Here is a 21,663-nt window from a genome sequence, read left to right as displayed (position 1 = left end):
AAAGGTGGCCGTGGTTCATATGCAGAGGCAAAGAATTATAGACCAATCTGGCTAGCCAGCTTCAACTTGGAGTCAATTAGACTATACATCCAACCTTGGAGCATATTGGTACAATTTATTGAAAAATTCAGTATTCAGTAAAAATTTGTTGACTAACTAAAAAGACTATGAAAACTCATATTCGAGCCCTGCTTGGTGACAGATCTTTTCCTGCTGTGTCCAGGAAAATGGTCAATTTTCACCGCATCCATTTCTCACCGTCAATGCACGAATGGTCAATCTTTCTAAATCTGAGTTGACCAGATAGACACTACACCTACAAGTTCAAATATTTGTTTATAAATCGTTTGTCTACTAGACAGAGCCTAGTAATTCTGCTAATAGGAGGTATTATACATGTAGTACATTTATTGAATATGAGAATCCATTCAATCCTGCAATCCATCAAATTTGATAATATGATTATTGTTAAACTTAGGAAAAGGAGCTCTAGACTTATACGGACAAAGTATTGATCTTCGTTGTCCTGTATCACGCTGTGGTCTGGAACCCAGCAGATCGATGTTCACATGTCATAACTGTTTTCAGTAGCGTGCAGGAATAGGTACTTAGTTTTCTCCACAGATTTTAGGCCAGATAGTGAATCGGCGACGATAATGATTCTCTCATTCTCGTTTTTGTTGGCCAGAGCTAAGGCAATCGCTGGCGCAGCAGCCTCCGCCGAGAATACTAAACACGGAGCATGGAGGTACTTCGTTCTCTGTCTTTTACCCGGTGGTGAAAATTCGGTAATGGTTGGCATATTTGGTTTCAAATAGCCTTGGTGCGTGCTCCGATGGGGTTAGCATTACAAGGCCTTCGATGAACCTTGTGCAGTTTGGCTAGTGATGTCAGTCCAGTGTTGATGAATTCTCAGTGTATTTCGCTAGCGATCAGCATCAAAATGCCGTCAGACCCTGACGTTCGTTCCAACCATCACAGAATCCGTTTGAGGACCAACGGAAGGGTAACGTGCCTGCTTCAAGGCTCGTCAGTGGTGGTGACGTGCCTGGAGCTACAGCATTGCAATATTGCACATTTTGGAGTACCATAAACCGGGTTGACTTTGATCACTCCAAACTTTTTTCGTAGATTGCTTATTTGGCCTGAATAGTCTACCGAATCCTTAAAATTTGAAATCAGTTTTGCTCTAAACCTTATAAAATACTGATTTGTTATATTTTTTGAGTACATTGTTTGATTTTTGGGCAAAAAAACCACAAAAAACCGAAATTTTACTTTACCTTATTTTACGAAGCTTCGTATAGTATCTATTTTTTATAAAACAAATAAATCTTAGTTTTTAACAAGAGTAATAAATTCTAAGTGAGTTTTAATTTTCTTTAGGGTGGGGCGCGCTAAATTTATTTTAAATATTTCGCGTATTTTAAAAATAATTTTCTGTAAAACTAGTTGGCAATAATTTCAGATTATTTCCAGCTAAAATTTGCAATATTTTTTATATTCAATACTCCAAAGCGTTAAAATGAATGAAACTCTTTGTACATTGATAAACTACTGAAATAAAACAAGTGTAGCAGTAAAAAATGCTTTCAGATTCTGCAATTATTTTGAAGAGTGAAAATATAAAAATCTGGTTTTGTAAAATACCACGAAATGGGGTGGAAATTGATATGAAAAAATATTTCTGACCAGTAATACATAGGTAACATGCAACGTTACTGTTACAGCTGTTATTGTGCCCAAATTATATTTGAGAACCATTGCTTTGAAAAACTATAAAAAATAAACAACAAAAATCAGCAAAAATGAGAACGATTTTTTGTTTCGCTTCAAAATTAAATTAAATTAATTAAATAAATGATTTAAAACGATTATACGATAATAGTAATTGTTACCACCGTAGTAAAACAACCAGTATTTAAACTGGTATTGTCACGAATCACATTTCCACTGACAGCACGAAACCTGACGAAACACTAATGGCAACCGTACACTGGGGTACAAATGTACCCCACGCCAACTTTGACACCTGCTTCCACGAAGGCTATAAGCAAACTGACTATACCATCTTTTCCTACTCTTACTAGGAACTCTAAATTGAACTATGGTTAGGGTCCCAGGTCGATAAATGCCGAATTCTCGTTTTTACACGGCCGGCCCCAAAGAAGGCGTGGGGTACATTTGTACCCCAGTGCAACGTTCTAGGGTTAATGTGGGTGAACATGCAGGTTATCAAAGGCATCCCGGAATACGAAGGTGGACTTGAAATTAAAAATCATTTTTGGACAAATAGTTATAAGCGAACAATTTCAGGTAAAACCATCCAATCTTCAGTACATGGTTTAAAAATGTTAAACTTGAAAAAAAAGTGCTGCGCCGAAAAATATGTAATGATTACTTCCAAACGTGATCAATGTCACCCCGGTTTACGGTAGCTATATTAAAGCTAATCTACCGACTGCGTCGACCGCGGCTTGTAGCTTGTAGCTATTACCCAGTGACGACTATCATTATATCTTCCACGTAAACTAGAATATAGACTTCAAGCGTGGAAGCGAATATTGAGTTAATAGTCACCTGGAATAGTGTAGCGGCTAAAACGGATCCTTGTGGCACTGTTTGCGTTTCTACGATGCTGACCTTGAAGGAACGTTCGTTCAAGTAGTCGCTAATGAATCTTCCTACAATAATGCGCACCAACTTTTATTCTTCGTCTTCTCTATTGTCTTCCTGACATCGTTACAAAATCTCCGCAAGTTTTCTGTTCTTGGCTCTCGTAGTGGATGTTGTTGGTCGGTTCTCTGTAGGATTATCAGTGTCTTCCTTCGTTTGGCGATAACTTTTTTCACCTCTGAATTTCGCCAAAGTATTGTCCGCTTGAGTGTTATTACTTTCGTGTGGGGTATGCCTTTTCTGACGTCTTGTACTAGGCTCAGTGTAATCTCTTCCGGTATGTAGTCGTGACAGCGAGCTAATAAACTTTCTAAATCTGTTTCGCACAGCTCCAAATTCGCACTATAGATTATCCACCTGACTTTTTACTTGAGGGGGGGGGGGGGGGGTGCTCGCTTCGCTATGTTTATTATTAATGGAGCGTGGTCACTACACGTAGGTATACTCCACCACGTAAGAGAGTCTACGATGAAACGAAAGCACACATTCTACAGAGGACAAACCTGTTGTTGCTCTGCCGTTCACCATAACCACTACGTAGATAACTTGCTTTATAGCAAGTTTCCTCGTTTGCAGCATTTGCACGCGCCCCACGTAGAATGGTGGGAGGTATGATGAATATTGAGATCTTCCATTAGTATAAACGGGTCTCCTAACTGTTCCAATACCTTCACCAGTTTTTTACCGACGTTGGCTACTCCTTGCGGGCCCCAGCTGTGCAGGGTCTCGGAAATCTTGTTTTTTGAGCGGTCACAATCAATATATTTCTAAGCGGTACGGGGGTGACCGCGATATCTGTCCGAATTCCAACGCTGACATTATATTATATATGCTAGTGCCGTCCGCTCCTCTCGGCCATTTGTACCATCCGCTTAGCCAACTTGCCGGGTCTACATTTGCTCTCCCATGGGTTTCGACAGGTTTCAGTACTATTTTTCTTGTAACTAAACTTGTTGGTGTTTCTATTTTTAGGTGGGTTCGAGATTGGTACCGAGGTTTCGAGGGCTCTGAAGGCATGAGCGCTACTTTCGTCGGTGTGGCTCGTCTCTGTTTCCAGGCGGCTTATCGTCTGTTGGATCTCGTGTACGGTCCGCCGATGTCTCTTGGCTGAAGTCTAGGGGATCTGATCCGTTCTTTATCTGCACTGCTACTTACGGCTGATCGAGACGTCAATAATTACCGTGGGATAACTTCATTGAATGCTGTCTCGAAGTTGTTCGAGCTGGTGATTATGGAACCTGTTCAGGCTAACTGTAAGCAATATCTAAGTGACGATCAACATGGCTTCACGTCCAGGCGGTCAACTGCATCTAACCTGTTATGCTTAACATCCTACATAATAGAGAGTATGGAACGTCGCGCTCAAACTGACGTTGTTTACACCGACTTATCTGCCGCTTTTAATAAGCTAAACCACGATATCACAATAGCAAAAATGGAGAGATTTGGAATAAATGGTAGTGTTTTGCAGTGGCTTTGATCTTACCTGACAGACCGAGAGATAGCGGTTGCCATAGGAGATTGCCAGGGTCCTATATTCACTTCTACGTCAGGAATACCTCAAGGAAGCCACTTGCGACCGTTGATGTTTCTGATATACTTCAATGATGTACATCTAATTCTGAAGACTCCCCGATTGTCCTTCGCGGATGATCTCAAGATTTTTCGCATAATTCGTACAATTAAAGATTGCAGATTTCTCCAACAGCAGCTTCAAGCCTTTGCTGACTGGTGTACCATGAACCGCATGTATGTAAACCCGAAGAAGTGCTCGGTAATATCATTTTCACGGAAAAAGGATTCGATCTATTTTAAGTACCGTCTTCTAGAAACAGAAATCGAACGCGTCAGTCACGTGAAGGACCTGGGAGTGATTCTGGGTTCTCAACTTACGTTCAAACAACACGTCTCCTATGCAGTCGGTAAAGCGTCTCGAGCGCTAGGATGCATCCTCAGGATAGCCAAAAATTTTACAGATGTATATTTTCTCAAATCGCTGTACTGCGCTTTATCCTGATCAATCCAAGAATATTGCCCTGAAGTGTGGAGCCAAAACTACAATAACGGCATTGAGAGAATTGAAAGCGTACGGCGTCGCTTTTTACATTCCGCGCTCCGTAGATTGCCGTGAAGAGATCCTGTCCGATTACCTAGCTATGAAAACCGGTGTCAGCTGATTCAACTGGAACCCCTTTATGTTCGAAGGAATATAGCAAGACCTTTGTTCATGGCCAACACTTTGCAAGGTCATATAGATGCCCCAGCTATATTAGAACAAATCAATATAAACGTCGCACCACGAACATTACGCACCAACATTATGCTTCGATTACCGTTCAAACGCACTAATTATAGTATGCATGGAGCCATCACTGCTCTACAAAGGATTTTCAACCAGGTTGCTTCAGCTTTCGATTTCAACGTGTCTAGACAAACTCTGCGTCAGCGATTTTCTAGACTTTTTAATCGATCTTTTAACCACATTTGACTTTTTTACCGTTTTTGTGAATTATTGTATGACCACCATTTTTGTATATGACTTGAATGTTAGTAATAAGTTTATTATTAAGACCAACACCATTGGGGCTTTGGTATGCGTGTTGGTGTTGTTACCGTAACACAACTTAGTTTTCTTAAAGATGTGTGAACCGTAGGGATAAATTATAATCAATTAGTGTAGGAGCAACGGTGAATTTAAAGTGGGCGGTCGGTAAAGAAGATATGTGGATTAGAACGCAGAGTTTGGGTGAAAAATGCAGTGGATTGACGCGGAAAATGAAACGGAAAGAGTGAGAGCGAGAGAGATAGTGAGCGGGAGTTGAAGTTGGTTAGAAGGCTACGATAAGGGAAGGCTATTAGTTAGTTGGACTTGGACGATAAAAAGTGTAAGACGTGTTCGAGGTGCCATCGCTACGGCCCTTGTGGAAAAAGTTTAAACGAACATTATTAGCTAGACAGTTACTGCTACGTCCTTTTCCCAAATTGGGTCGCCGTTTTCCTAAAACTAAAAGTAACGGCTCACCGTCAAGGACCCCGTCGCAGGACACGATTGCCTCGTGCATTCCGGCACTTTCGCCTGCTAAACGCCAAGGACGACAAGGCCTGCGCGCCCAAATGCAGAACCACCCGTTTCTCGTGGTCCCGGATACAGTGAATGTAGTAGCTCTCCCGGCCTCGTAGCCCACAAAACAGCTCAACCTTCCTGCCTGCCGCACGTGACATCCCTGATCATCGTCGCCCGCTGCTCGCCGCCATCGAAGACTCACGCCATTGTCACCACCGCACCCGAACCGGAATAAATTTTGTACGTAAGGTAGGAAGTGTGTTATTTTCTTTAGGACCACCACACATCCGAAAGCTCCCCTACTTCCACAACGCCCTGGGACTCGGAACTCAAGAGGCCTTGAGTGCCCACTCCAGGACTCCCATACCAGGAGTCGGAGCTTAGGCAAAACCCCCATCTGGGACTTTGCACCTTCCGAGGCGAGAGCCTTATATCTGGCGCCCAACGTAAATTAAAGGTTCCTAGGAGAGAAAAAATATTCATGGAATATTTTTTCTTAATCAGTTGTGGGGGAGTTTTCGAGCTTTAACCTCTCAAATCCACTCTGGTCACATCGCACACGAAGAATTGGTGGCCATTTGTAGGTAATTCCGCCGCGGTAGTAGAACCACGTGGTAAATTCTGAGCGGTCAGTGGGGCATCAAAAGCTTATAAGTCATTTTCGATGAAGTGTAGTTAACCTCGAACAGTCTTGAAGTGCTTTGAGTAGAGAGACGTTTGATGTTCGGATCGTTTTCTTACAGATTAATAAGTGCCATCTAAACCACATTTATTCCTTCTCCGCGATCGTATCAACCATCTACAATGCCTCCGTCACGTTCAGTCTCGGGTACAGATTTCGGGACACTCTATCACAACCTGCGGGTTGATCATCTTACCGCGGGCGAACTTGATTACGAATTAGCACTCCGAAACGTGTGTATTAGCGATGACGAATCTCGGTGTAGGCGCCGTCGTCGGTTGAACGGAATCCTGAAAAACGAGCGGGAAGGTCATGAGTTTATTATTCACTATAATCAAGACCCGGAGGTGGATCTTAGTATCTGCCGACTGCTATACAATGAACTTGATCGCATTATATCCGCATCGCCAAAAGATGAAGCTTTTTTCTGTAGGGCAAGGTTGTTACATTTGGGTCATAGATTAGTTCTAATTAAAAACCATTCAGTAGGAGAGGTACAAAAGAAAGCTAAATGTGAGTTTAACAAAGTGATTGGACTGTTCTCAGAGCATTTTTGGGACGATGAAAATTGGTCTTCCGAATCAGATGAACAAGGGTCTGACGAAGAAGATTTGTTAGATGAAGCCGCAGGAACCACAGACACACCTCCTATCGTAACGTCGACAGTCACAACCTGCACAGGGACAATTCCTAAAACTCACCCAGAAACTGGCTTTATTACAAAAGAGGATTTTCACCAAGTTATGACCAATATCAATTCACTCATTCAATCAATGGCTATACAAATTACCGATTTGAAAGAACAATTAACTCAGCCACAACCTACGAAGACCGTACAGAGTCTGAATGAAACAAATCCTTTTCTGTTTCGGGACGATTTCCAATCAAATAATAACCCAGTACCCCCTAGCTATGATTTCCGGAAGGTGTCTCGATCTTCAACCATAACCACTACTGCCATTAGTAGGGGTATACCATATCCAGCACCCGCCACTACAGCGACTTCACATTTTATCCCAGCCAGCAACCCAAATCCTTTTTCTGGCACCAATAATCAAAATCATTCGTTCAATCGTAGAATTGATGAAATACAATTTAGTCCATTTGATCATGGTTATGTGCATCAACAAGCAACTCCCCGTGCATACGGTAATTTTAGGCACCCTTCGCAGATTTCCCAAGAAATTTCGCAACGAAAAATGATTCCAGTTTCACAGTGGAAAATTAAGAAGTACTCGGGAAATGATCAAGGGTTGGCCCTCAATGAGTTCCTCAATCACGTCCAACAGCTAGCAAGTTCAGAACATGTCAACGAGTCCGATCTCTTCGATTCGGCGGTTCACTTGTTCGAGGGAGCGGCGCGAAGTTGGTATACGTCTCAGCGTAATCAAAGTTCCCTTCTCGGATGGGCACATTTGGTACAAGAGCTTAAAAGCGAGTTTAGGCATCCAGACCTAGACTCTGTTCTTCGTACCAAAATTTATCAAACCCGGCAACAGAAAGGCGAGTCGTTCCAGCAATACTATTTGCAGATGGAAAAACTGTTCTCAGCTATGAATCATGGCATGGCTGATGCAGAAAAGGTTGAAGTGTTGAAGATGAACTTACGATATGATGGCAAGAAAGCTCTCGTTGGTAAGAACGTACGAACTCTGAGGGAATTGATAGCCATCGGGAAGGATTTAGACGCCACCGACTTTTCAGCTTTTACAAAAGTATTTGAGATGGGCAAACGCGAGACCTGTGCTATCAACTCAGGTAATAATTCCGGTCATTCTGCCCGAACTTTCTTTAACAAAAACCGTTCGGATGACAATAATGCCCAAACATTAAAAGGGAACAAAATGTGGAAGGGTCAGAAGGGAGAATACCAAAAGTACCCCCCACAAACAGACCACAAGCATGCATCTACTAATAATAAAACAGATAGAAGGAATATGCAATCTCCAGAATCAGGTCCTAGCCAACAAAGTCCTTTGTTGAGACTGGTCTCAAAGTACGTTCCCCCTTCTAACGACGAGTGTTTCAACTGTGGGGAGAACCATAAACTCAAGGACTGCCCAATTCCGAGAAGAGTTTTTTGTAGCGTGTGCGCCTTCAAAGGCTTCACGAACGAAAACTGCCCTTATTGCTTAAAAAACTCGATCAGGAAGGCCTAAAGGCGCAGGTGCTTCCTATAGCGCGGGAGGAGGAGTGGTCCCCTTTATGGTGGTCTGAGGTCAGTCAATTTTACGAATTAGCATTGAACGAAGAAGATTACCAACCACCCTCTCCAGCCCAAATTCACAAAATTACCTTTCATAATACGCTGGATGACAGACCTTATGTTCAGATTAAAATTTTTGATATACGAGTTAATGCCTTATTAGATTGTGGAAGTAATTTGTCGTTCATAAATTCCAAAATTTACCGTCAGTTGCACCGAGTAACCATTCGAAATCCGTCGGAACTGGTAGAGCTGCAGACAGCAGACGGATCGCCAATGGAAATCCTTGGAGAGGTTCTCATCCCATATACATTCCACGGCAAAACGAGAGTGATTCCCACCTTAGTGGCGCCTAGTCTCACAAAGGAATGTATATGTGGCATGGACTTCTGGAATGCCTTTGGAGTGTACCCGTCAATTGCTTCTATCTGTTCCATTTCAAGAAGCTTAAATACTATACCAGATTCGATTGGACCAGTTTTATCTGAGGAGCAAATAAAAATCTTGAACCGAATAAAAACTAACTTCAAATGTGCTCGGGCAGATCGGTTAGATACCACACCGCTTTGTGAGCACCAAATTATTCTCGACGGTGCATTTAAAACTGCTAAGCCGATACGACAGTATCCGTACCCAATTTCCCCAAAAATTCAGGAAGGATTGTTCACTGAACTGGACAGACTGCTGGACCGGGGAATAATTGAAGAATCAAACTCGGACTGGTCGCTCAACATTGTCCCGATTCGGAAAACGTCTGGGGCGATACGGCTATGCCTAGATGCTCGTAAATTGAACGAGAGAACGATACGTGACGCGTACCCCCTGCCTCATCCAGGACGAATCCTCGGGCGGCTGCCCCGAGCTCGGTTTCTTTCGACGATTGACCTGTCGGAGGCCTTTCTTCAAATTCCACTGGCGAAGGAGTCAAGAAAGTACTGTTCTTTTAGCGTACATGGGAAGGGCATGTACCAATTCACGCGACTTCCTTTTGGCTTAATTAATAGCCCGGCGACGCTAGCCCGTTTGATGAACCGCGTCTTGGGGCACGGAGCACTAGAACCAAATGTCTTCGTTTACTTAGACGATATCGTCATCGTAACGGAGACATTTGAGGAGCACATACGTTTGCTCGATGAAGTCGCGACGCGCCTCCGCGAAGCGAACTTATCGATTAAATTAGAAAAGTCCCATTTTTGCTTGAACGAAATACCCTTTCTAGGATACATCCTTTCCTCGCAGGGATTAAGAATTAATCCCGAGAAGGTAAGGCCCATCGTAGAGTACGACCGTCCTAACTCTATAACCAAACTCCGCCGCTTTCTCGGTATGTCGAACTACTACCGACGTTTTATCGCGGATTACAGTAAGACTACCGCAGCCCTTTCTGAACTTCTCAAATCGAAGTCTAAATCATTGAAATGGACTGTAGAGGCGGAGGAAGCGTTTCAAACAATAAAAGAAAGACTGATAACAGCTCCAATATTGTCCAGCCCTGACTTTGACCGTGAGTTTATTATACATACTGACGCAAGCGACTACGCCATTGCTGGTGTGCTAACCCAGAAGATTGAGGGGGAGGAACGAGTCATTGAATACTTTTCAAGAAAGCTAACCACGCCAGAGCGATCATACCACGCGACAGAAAAAGAAGGACTGGCAGCATTGCAATCGATCGAACATTTTCGCGGGTACGTGGAGGGTAGCCACTTTGTGCTAGTGACCGACTCATCCGCTTTAACCTTTATCATGAGGTCAAAGTGGAAAACTTCCTCTCGCCTTAGTCGATGGAGTTTATCGTTACAGCAATATAACATGACGATCGTCCACCGTCGGGGAAGGGACAACATCGTACCCGATGCTCTATCGCGAAGTGTAATGGCGATATCGGCCAACTCGGAATCGGTCTGGTATAATGATTTATTGCAGTCAGTACAAGATTCTCCGGTTGATTACCCTGATTTCCGACTCCAGGGTAAATTGTTGCAAAAGTATGTCTTCAATGACGACCTCGCAGATCACCGCTTCGACTGGAAGATTGTTCCGAGCCCGGAATCGAGAAAGGACATTATTATAGCGAACCACAACAATAGCATGCACATTGGCGTTGATAAAACGCTAGCCAAAGTACGTCAGCAATATTATTGGCCCAACATGGTAAGAGACATCAGGGCCCATATTAAGAAATGTAACGATTGCAAAGAAATCAAACCTCCCAATACATCCACGGTACCTCTAATGGGTGAGATACGTTCCCCGTCCCGTCCTTGGCAAATCATCGCGATAGACTATATGGGTCCCCTACCGCGTTCGAAGGCGGGGAAACAATTCATCCTGGTTACAATGGACCTGTTCAGCAAATGGGTGCACTTGCGCGCATTTCCCCAAATATCGTCAAAAACTTTGTGTGTCGAACTAACCGATCATTGGTTTTTCCGGAACTCCGTCCCCGCGATTATTCTATCGGATAACGCCACTACCTTCACGTCCATAGATTTTAAAAATCTGCTGGACCGCTTTGAAATTAAACATTGGCTAACCTCGCGGTACCATTCGCAAGCAAACCCAGTCGAACGAGTAAATCGCGCTATAAACACGGCTATCCGATCGTATGCGAGAGGAAATCAGCGCGAGTGGGATACGCGCCTGTCTGAGATCGAACTTATAATCAATTCCACTATACACACTTCCTCTGGTTACAGCCCGTTCCGGGTGGCGAAAGGTGAAGAGGTCATCTTGAAGGGAACCGATCACTCACGGTTAGTTGACGAAGAGGAAACCTCACTAGAAACCCGGCTAACGCGAATTCGCGAAGATTCTCCTCTGTTATATTTCATTGTTAAAAATAACCTCCAAAAGGCACACACTGCATGTGCAAAAACCTACAACTTAAGAGCCCGCAAACCAGCTGAACCTTTCAAGATAGGCGAAACAGTTTATAAAAGAAATACGAAGCAGTCAAACGCAAGTGAGTTCTATAACGCCAAACTCGGAGCTCAATATTTACCTTGCACTGTTGTGGCCAAGCACGGGTCATCTTCGTACGAACTAACTGATTCTAATGGCCGCAATATTGGTGTCTGGCCAGCAAATTTGCTGAAAACCGGGTAGACCAAACCTAAAATGAAACTAACAATATAGAACAAGAGAAGATCATCGTATAGCAGATTGCTATTGTTCATGTTTTCGACCAACAATAGTGATAATTACCTCATGACCTTCAACACTCCTTGGTGATAAAAGGCCACAACTTAGCCAAAAGTAGCATCTAATTCCCTATCCAGAACGGTGACTGGGAGATCATTCATGGCGGTAAAGCTGGTCTATACGTGGAGATGAACGTTGTATTGAATATCCTAGCTCCAAATCGCGGAGACGTCTGCGAATCATGGCCCTGGAAATCCTCTCGAAATCACGCGCGGATTCTGACCTTCATAGGTTCAGAGTTAAACGACTACTGATATCCGGATAAGATTTCAACTTATACAAAGCTGTGTAAGTGAAATTAGTATTGCCCTTGGCTAACTGCACGAAAACCCGATCCCATGGGAAATTTATTTAATTAACAGTGACATGTAAAAGTATTCAAACCCCTATTATAATCCTACGAGGTTCGAAGCGAGAGCTCTTATCACCTAATCTGTGATCCTTGTCTCGTTCGATCGATCATCGTGACGATTTCACCCGACGTGTTGTAAGATACGAATCTGGCTTTCATCCTTAGTCTTACGTGAACCTTAGACGTCGTAATATGAATCCAAATTACTCGCGGCGCGTCGGTTTCGTACCCTTTCCGTGAAAAGATTAACAAATGTGGTGTAGAAGGCATATAGGGTGATGAGCCTATTTGCGCCATGTTTCTATTATCACCCTACCCATTTGAAGCCGTTGGTTAGAGCAGTGTCTGCCATCTTTGTTCAACGCATTGAGTCAAATGGTAGCGCAACAATAGGGGCACTCGATTCGAGTTTTCATTGTGCTCAAACACGAGAATTTTACTGTTTTCAACGCATTTGTGTTATTATATTGGTTCTTAACAACGAAGCAAAGCGGTTGATGTCAATTTTTACGCATTCTATTGATTATAAGGCAAGAAATTATCGAATTAGTGAGGCACCTTCCTTAGTATGGTGAAAATAGGCTCATCACCCTACATAATCGTTGTTGCGTAATCCGTCTGCGCTACTCAATACAATTTAGCACTGTCTCTGGTGCCTAAGCTGATCGAGAATTTTGACCGTAGTAAATAAGACTAGGAATGCACCCGATGATCGATGTAAGAATAGCCAAACGTTTATTTATATTAGTGTAAGTGTTTTTGGTATATTATGGTGGCCACCTATTCTTCTATGTGTGTTTATCAATCGTTTATTTTTCTTGTTATTTCAATATAAGGTATTTGTGTATAAAAAAAACGAATTATGTATCATTCATTTTTTTCGCTGACCAGAGGGGGAGTGTTACCGTAACACAACTTAGTTTTCTTAAAGATGTGTGAACCGTAGGGATAAATTATAATCAATTAGTGTAGGAGCAACGGTGAATTTAAAGTGGGCGGTCGGTAAAGAAGATATGTGGATTAGAACGCAGAGTTTGGGTGAAAAATGCAGTAGATTGACGCGGAAAATGAAACGGAAAGAGTGAGAGCGAGAGAGATAGTGAGCGGGAGTTGGAGTTGGTTAGAAGGCTACGATAAGGGAAGGCTATTAGTTAGTTGGACTTGGACGATAAAAAGTGTAAGACGTGTTCGAGGTGCCATCGCTACGGCCCTTGTGGAAAAAGTTTAAACGAACATTATTAGCTAGACAGTTACTGCTACGTCCTTTTCCCAAATTGGGTCGCCGTTTTCCTAAAACTAAAAGTAACGGCTCACCGTCAAGGACCCCGTCGCAGGACACGATTGCCTCGTGCATTCCGGCACTTTCGCCTGCTAAACGCCAAGGACGACAAGGCCTGCGCGCCCAAATGCAGAACCACCCGTTTCTCGTGGTCCCGGATACAGTGAATGTAGTAGCTCTCCCGGCCTCGTAGCCCACAAAACAGCTCAACTTACCTGCCTGCCGCACGTGACATCCCTGATCATCGTCGCCCGCTGCTCGCCGCCATCGAAGACTCACGCCATTGTCACCACCGCACCCGAACCGGAATAAATTTTGTACGTAAGGTAGGAAGTGTGTTATTTTCTTTAGGACCACCACACATCCGAAAGCTCCCCTACTTCCACAACGCCCTGGGACTCGGAACTAAAGAGGCCTTGAGTGCCCACTCCAGGACTCCCATACCAGGAGTCGGAGCTTAGGCAAAACCCCCATCTGGGACTTTGCACCTTCCGAGGCGAGAGCCTTATAGTGTATAAGACTAATAAAGAGTTTTAATAATAAAGAGTTTAAATCTGATGTTCACGATGGCTGGAACTATATTTGATAAAAAGTCTGCATTGTGCGTTGTGGTTCTCTTCGTGGATGGTTTAAAAAATACCGGGTGGCCATGGCAACTGGGTCTCTTCGATCTCGTTGTTGTTAAATTAGTTATGGAATATGCGTTTCGAATTCGTCTCATCAAAATCCGACACTAACTTAGTGACAGGACTAAGCTAGCGCCGTTGCTGGTGTTTGTGGTCATCACAGCTAAGAATTCTTTCCGGTGACCTTCCAGGTGCGGAAGAAACGGGAGACTTGAGCTGGCTCTCGCTATCGTTGAACTGATTTGATTACTCTTCTCGTGTCAGATGTAGTCTTTGAGATTAAGCGGGGGATCGCCTGCTCTGGAGCCCAGCAGGAATCGGGACACTGGAGGCGGCCTCAATTAACGTATCTGCTAGGCTTTTTGGTACCTAACTATTCGGATATATCGATGGACAATTGGGACACGGAGTTTCTTAGTGCCTCGATGCCCAAGATGTTGTTGCGGAAGCTCGATCGGGTTATTCGGGAGTTATTTTTAAGATGCTGTATCTCGGCATCCCTTTTTCCTTTTGCGAATTGTTCTTTTTCGCCTTGAGCTTGAGCTCAATCCTCCTTCAGTCTAGCGATAGTACAGTCTCTACTTTTGGATTCGTGCGCTCTCGAGAGATTGTTCGGTAGAGCTGGGTGCTCTGTGGTTTTATTAGCTACTCTTGCTTCAGGAAAGGACAGGTTTTTGAAAATTTTTACTTTAATTGTGGCTTCTATATTTATGAGTTTGGTGCGCTTTTTGGCTCTAGTTGGGAGTTCGCCATTGCAGTTTATGCGTCTGGGAGGGTTGGTGCTTGGGTTGTTCGGTGATTAGCGATTCAGGCTGCAATTTAGACTAGTTTCCTGTTTGGAGCACACCTTTGTACCATTTCTAGATTCGCCACCACGGTAGCACAACATGTGGGTCCGGTAGAAGGGCCAGATATTAGTGCGTACCTGGCCGAGATAAATGTATTCGGGGAGGATTAAGCCGCGGAAAGAAATTATCGCCAGGGGCTATTGCCCACTACGGCGTTGTTCAACGTGGTTATCCTAAAAACCATCCTTCATCTTTCAGCTCGTTTATTTGCCGTATGTTTATGTCATTCGCCATATTATTGGTATCGATGTCGTAGACTATACCCTAGGGGATGTGGAGTGTGTGATAAGAGTCCACCACTACTTTTCGACCGCAATCAGTTTGTTCTCACGCAACAGAGCTTGGTACGTCTTTTTCGAGGGTCCTTAGAACATAACGGACTCCTCTGCCCTCTGACTCGGGGGAATAGGTAAAACGAAATCCACAGTGAACATTTATTGTGGCGTGTGTCCGGTTACTTCGTCTGCGGACAACTTAATTGATTCCTGACATTGTTACGTAAGGAGCCTACATTATATCCGCACTTAGCCTTCTATAAAGCTATGAAGTAAAGTCGCATTTTTGATACTTTATTCTCACGATCAAATACCTTCCCTATCTCTAGAAGAACAGTTTCTGTGCCAAAAACCCCTGAAATGTATATTAGCATACAGAATAATTGCACGTCTAGTACCACCATTCTGATACCCAATTTACTCTTCATGACTCATATAACCCTGTCAATTGTGATGAGAATGTCAATTATGTAACTGGTACATTTTTTCGCAGCCGTTTTAACTTTGCCGCCTACAAGACACGAATGCAAAAACGTGAAATCTATGGGGTAATGCGGAAACGTTACTCGATTCCTTCTCTAACCTTCCTCTCTGGCGCGATTGAATGGACTGAAAAAGCAACCATTCGTTTCTTCCACTGAAATAACTACCTAAGGACTGAATGCACTCAATACTCGCGGTATTTCCTTGTCAGCATCCGATTTAATGTTGTTCTTTCCATCATTTCTATCAATAATTGGCCAATGTTTGAAAAGTATCTGATACTCAAATAATTGAAAATACATACAAATACTATTATACGCCGCGTTTGGGTTACATACATCCAACCGATAGTCGTCTTTTCTTCGTTTGTTCAGTTCAGAATCTGCTTACAGCGCAATGCAGAATGGCTGCGGTGAAGTAGTAATAGTCCTAGTATCAGACCACCGACCGTCTCCATTTTTATGCGGGGAGAGATTTTATATGGAGACAGAGACCACTGTTTAAGAGGTGCTTCAAAATGACAAGAGCGCGGAATAAAAGCTGGTAGCGTCGTTGGCATAAAACCAAACTCGAACGCTTGAGCAGCACTCCGTCAGGTTTTTGCCAGTAACTTCTCCACCTCATTATTAGGGTACGGTAAAATGATGGAGATGGATGTTTGTATTCAATGGAGGATAACTGTTGTATTCATGTTTTTCGCGGTTAAATTTTGTATGAGACTAGTCAAATGTAATTATACGGTCATTACCAAGCAAGGCTTCGAAGTGGAAAGCTGTGAAATTGTGAGAACAATACCTATGCTGAGAAATGTTGAATTTATTTCATTTTCAAACCGAACAAATGATAACTTGCATGCAAGTTTTCACGATTGAATCGTACGAATGATAGATGACGAAATTATCAGTAAACACATTTGAATTGTTGTAAAACACTATATATCTTGGAAATCAAAAACAAAAATTTGATTATTTTCTTCTCCCTTCCCCAGCAATAAAGGTATGTAGTGGACGACTGTTACTATTTGTTGTTACCGTTCTTCGATTTCTGCTTGATCTGAAGAACATTGGCGTGATAAAAAAAATAGTGGAAGACCTCTAGTAGCGGAGGCGGTTCTATGGGAACCGTCGATCGATACCCCAGCCTAATTGAAGATGTTGAAGCAACTTCTCTTCTGATTTCTAAAGATAGAGCGAACATCCCAAGTGCTGGATCAGTTATACGTGATTCTTTATTCTTCACAATGCCAGGTCAATCTTTTAACACTAATAGGTAGATGAATATTGATTCTGTTTGCATCTCAAAACGAATGATGCTGAACAGGGCACTCGGATGAATAACCGAGCAGTATCGGAAGCTATTCAACGAATGGACTTTTGCTCTTTTCGCCGGCGCGCTAGCAAAATCACAAAAGCGGAAATAGCGAAGCTCTTGATTGAAGCAACAGCGGTACGAGAGAGAGAAAAAAAAAACAGTATTGAATGTGCATCTCACTAGTGGATAATTCGATTCGTAATTAAAGCGTCTAATTGGCGGAACCGATGAAGTTAAAGCAGGGGAAACTTGGTGCCTGAAAGTTCTCTTGCTGTAGTAGTTTGTTTGGGTGCTTTCGTGTGGATAATCGACGGGTCCGAAAAGTTTAATTGTTTGACAAAGTACTTTCATAATGGACCGCTCTCGATAACTCGGATCATAACAAGAATTTATTTGGTTGAACAATAACAAACGCCGGTATTGTTAATGTGTAGCAAGCTAGATCATTTAGAATGTAATTTGTGTATCCACCAAATCCGTTTAAATATTTTCTACGCCTGACTCCAGGCTCATCAACAGAACAACATCAGTTTATAAAATGAAAATATTAAATTCGTTAAGTGGGGTTAGGTGCAGTTTCCGAATGATTGGATATCACACCTTGAATAACACGGTGCTACAGCGATTTTGTACTTTTCAAGAGACCCAGTATAGATTGTAGATCTCATTAAATGCAACACAAAACAATGTATGAAATGTATACATTGTATACCCTCAAAATCTTGATTTATAGCAAAAAAACAATTTTTCGAAATTTTTTACGTGATCATTTTTCAACCGATTTTCAAATTGAGTGTTTTGAAAAGAAGAAGAAATAACCTTTCCAACGGTATGCTATGGTAGGTTCTTTTGTTAAAAGTACTATGCGGTTTTGATACAAGACTATGAAAATTACCATTATTTTGGTGTTTTTCATTTAAGATTTGAAAATTACTCAACATTTGATACAAGACTATGAAAATTACCATTATTTTGGTGTTTTTCATTTAAGATTTGAAAATTACTCAACATTTTTATTGGAAAATGTCTTCATTTTAATAAAAATTTAAGGAGAACATTTAATTCCGCATCCAATGACCTATTTTTGATCAGAATCGGCTGAAAAATGGCAGAGTTATTATTTTTTCCAAATTAGAAACTTGTTCGCATGAACTGTTAAGGGGTTAGTGAGGTATTGTCTCGCACTATAACCCAGTAAAGTTCAGCCGGAAATGAACTGGAACACTGGGTGGTTCCAGTTCGCATTCCGGCTCCAGTGACACAACCGATTCTAACTAGAATTGTCCCAAAACCGCATAGTACTTTTAACAAGAAAGAATAACATAGAATATTGTTAGAAAGGTCATTTCTTCTTCTTTCCAAAACCCTTCTAAAATTTAAAATCGGTTGAAAAATGACTGAATAACCGTTTTTGACTATAAATAAAGATTTTGAGGGTATATTAAATTGATCAAACGTGGTTTTGTGTTGTATTTGACCAGACCTACAACCTTTACTATATCACTTTAAAAGTACATTCAATTATTTTTATTTTGTAGCACCGTGTAATGTTTTCTTTTTTGTAAACGTGGTTTAAACACTTGTTAATAATCTATCCAACAAGCCTCTCTTTCGCTGTAGTCATTGCTTCATCTACTCGATGCGGCGAGGCATAGGTATGCCGAAGCAATTCGGCAGGTCGACAAGACCGAATAATGAAGAGACAAAGCTAATTGTAAACAAACGAAACAAAGAGAAATCATCAGGACCACTTTGCACGACAGGTTAGGACAGGTGCTAAAATATATTCATTATGAAATAGTAAATCAACTACCACTAATCTAGAATTGAGTGAAGGTCGATTATGGTACGAGCTACCTTATTATGTCACACAAATAGGATTGAAGTAAGATTTACGACACCGAATTTATGCTCGAGTAGCATCATGTTTACAAGCATCTCTTATTACTATTTAGTTGCTTATCATCTAGAAATCATCTATAGGAGTGTAATTGTCTACTAGAAGACACCCGAGAAGAAACTAATTGTATGTTAGTATGACTTAAGGGGTTATACCACTGTAGAATTTAAAAAATGGAATTATTTTTATTGGTCGAAAATGTGCTAAGATCCTAAGTCTTGAAAATGATATACCATAAAACCACAATCGAAGGGTGTTGTAAAGAGATGTAAATCATTATGGTCGACATCTTCGAATTGGTTAGTGTTACAGGATTTGTCAACAGGTGACGATATTTGCAGTTGACCTATGCAGGTCAGATATACCGCGAAGCTTGGAGAGCAATCAATAAAAAGCAACAATGAAAAAATCATTAACGGTTAACAAAAGATAAAAAAAACAAGAGCACAATCCCTACTGAAGTAGTACCTAAGAGTTACCCTGGATGGATGAAAATTGCGAGGTATAACAGGTTTAAGTTTAGTCGGTAATCTTTACTACTACAAACCAATCCGACGCTACCACGAGTCTGCAGGCCGCGGTGCCTGTTGAAGATTTCTTCTCGATAACAGACATTTACTCAATTTGTTGTCGATTGGTACACTTCAGGCCTCGGCAAAAGTCTTCAAATTTTGAGGGTTTTTAGGTATTTAGTGAAACACCATTCACTTTGGCAGCCGCATCGGTCAACTGACACTTCCCACAGTACAATACTGTTTGATCAGCTCGTGTAGATTGTTGTCTGCTAAACACTCGCAGATGTACAAGTGGAAACTTGAAGATCTCACTCTACTTGTCGTAGGACCATAAACAACCCAACCTAAACTGGTCTTCGCGGCGATGGGCTCTTCTCGATGACCTTCTCGAACTTGTGTCGTTGCGGACATGTGTGCGTGCTTTATTCCAACGTCTTCAAAACTCTTGACCGGTAAGTTGCGTAGGTTGCGGTACCTACAAGTTAGTTCGTCATATCACAGCGTTTGTTGGGGAAGTGCCAATATACGGACAGTCCTAACGTCGTCAACCTTGTACCGTGAGCTGTCTTCGTCGCAGGATATCTCGAATATGATCTGTAGAAAAACCGAAACAGTATTGTACCTTTCATGCGGTGCTGCGATATTATCCCTTTCGATGCTTATTGTATTTGGCCGGATGGTCCGATAACCTGGCGAGTCGGGTTTTTCGTACCGTGCTTTCCAGAATAAAAACGAGTACAGATGAAGAGTATGCTCTGCCTTTCATCAATCATTGCAGCTCATTCGCTTAAACGTCTCGCATCCCTTCTCTTTATGGCTCAACTTGTTGCAGACCAGACATGACGTCGTTCTCTCCGGAGCCTTTGGTTTCTTGCTCGGTTAGACCTACTTCTCTGTTGCCCGGTGCAATTGTAGGATAAGCGTTGAGAAATCCATTCTCTCTGGCTTGCCTGGGTGTGATGCATGCAGTTCCAAGGAAGGAGTAGCTGAAACTCATGTAGTTCCCGAATAACCGTAAATCTACTGTCAAGTACTGTCGCTGAAAAAAACCAATTTCAAATTTGCGACCAACTTGTGGACCAGCTCATCAAGTAGTATCGGAATTGACAGCAGATCAATCTATCCTGCCGCTTCCAGATGATCGTAAAAACTCCTACAGCCATCCCTAAATTGACCCGAGTCCTCAAGTTGTCCTGCTTTGGTGTCGGTACCTCGTGCACCTTGGCTAGCAATGCAAATATACTTTTTAACAACATTCAATTAGCTAGAGATTACTAAGTAGGGAAAGTGATGAAAATTAGAGCCGTGTCGATTCTCACGGTAAGGAAAGACAAGTCTGTCTTTACCAGGAGACATGTTGGTAGACTTAAGTGATTCGTAGTTATACTGCCTAAGAAGTCCGACTCCTGCCAGCAGAAGACAAAAGATTAGTCTGTAGGATTTCAAGTCTGTTTCTGTCACTTGAGTACTATAGCTCTAATTTTCTAACTTTCCCTACTAGGTAATTTAATGTCGTTAAAAAGGAAAAAAGAAAGACCAGACGTGACTACATAAGTCGAAAAAAAAATGAAAATGCCAACTTAATTTAATCAGGGCGCCCATATAACACCTGCAACCAGGGATGCCAGGTGCACAGATTTATCTGTATTTCACAGATTTACAATACGCTGCACAGATTGCAACAACTGCACAGATTTCCACAGTTTTCTGTTTTAACGCACAGATTTCCACAGCTTTCTTCTAGAATGCACAGATTAACACAGAGTTCTCAATTTTATACCTTGCGCTTAATTTTTGACACGTGCAAATAAAAAAAGGTAAGATAGACACAGATTTTTAAATGGGCCGCGCAGATTTTTCAAAATATCACCTGGCATCCCTGCCTGCAACATATATAAAACTAACGACGGCCGGCAAGGCATTACCTTTAAGTTAACTCGGCCAAGGTTCTCCGCTTCACTGTAACCGCATGCTGCCGTTAATGTTGTATACGCACTAAAGAACAGGGGCCATTCCTTTGGATGCCCACTAATCGCAGCCAAATATTTCGGTATCACTTATCTCGTCGCCAGCTGGCGAGCTGTAGTACCCCCCACCTTACCTGTATGCACCATCGAAGGGTGTGTTAATTGCGGTTGGATATAGTGAATGAGTGGAGATTTTGGAAATATATTATTTGAAGATTTTTTTGACTGTCATCTTGAAATGATATACCATAGAAACATTCGCATATTCCATACTG

The 21,663-nt window shown here is 42.2% G+C and overlaps 1 long non-coding RNA gene across 1 annotated transcript; it reads right to left on the bottom strand.

Annotated features, from left to right (window-relative positions):
- Positions 1-6,558: 6,558 nt before the first annotated feature.
- Positions 6,559-12,161, bottom strand: LOC131676381 (uncharacterized). Its single transcript, XR_009303169.1, has 3 exons — positions 11,836-12,161; positions 11,633-11,743; positions 6,559-6,712 (listed from the first exon to the last, which is right to left on the bottom strand). It is a non-coding gene; the product is annotated as an uncharacterized LOC131676381 (long non-coding RNA).
- Positions 12,162-21,663: the final 9,502 nt, after the last annotated feature.

This window comes from Topomyia yanbarensis, chromosome 1, assembly GCF_030247195.1.
Source record: "Topomyia yanbarensis strain Yona2022 chromosome 1, ASM3024719v1, whole genome shotgun sequence".
Taxonomy (NCBI): Eukaryota; Metazoa; Arthropoda; class Insecta; order Diptera; family Culicidae; genus Topomyia; species Topomyia yanbarensis.
This window is presented reverse-complemented; position numbering and strand designations above follow the sequence as displayed.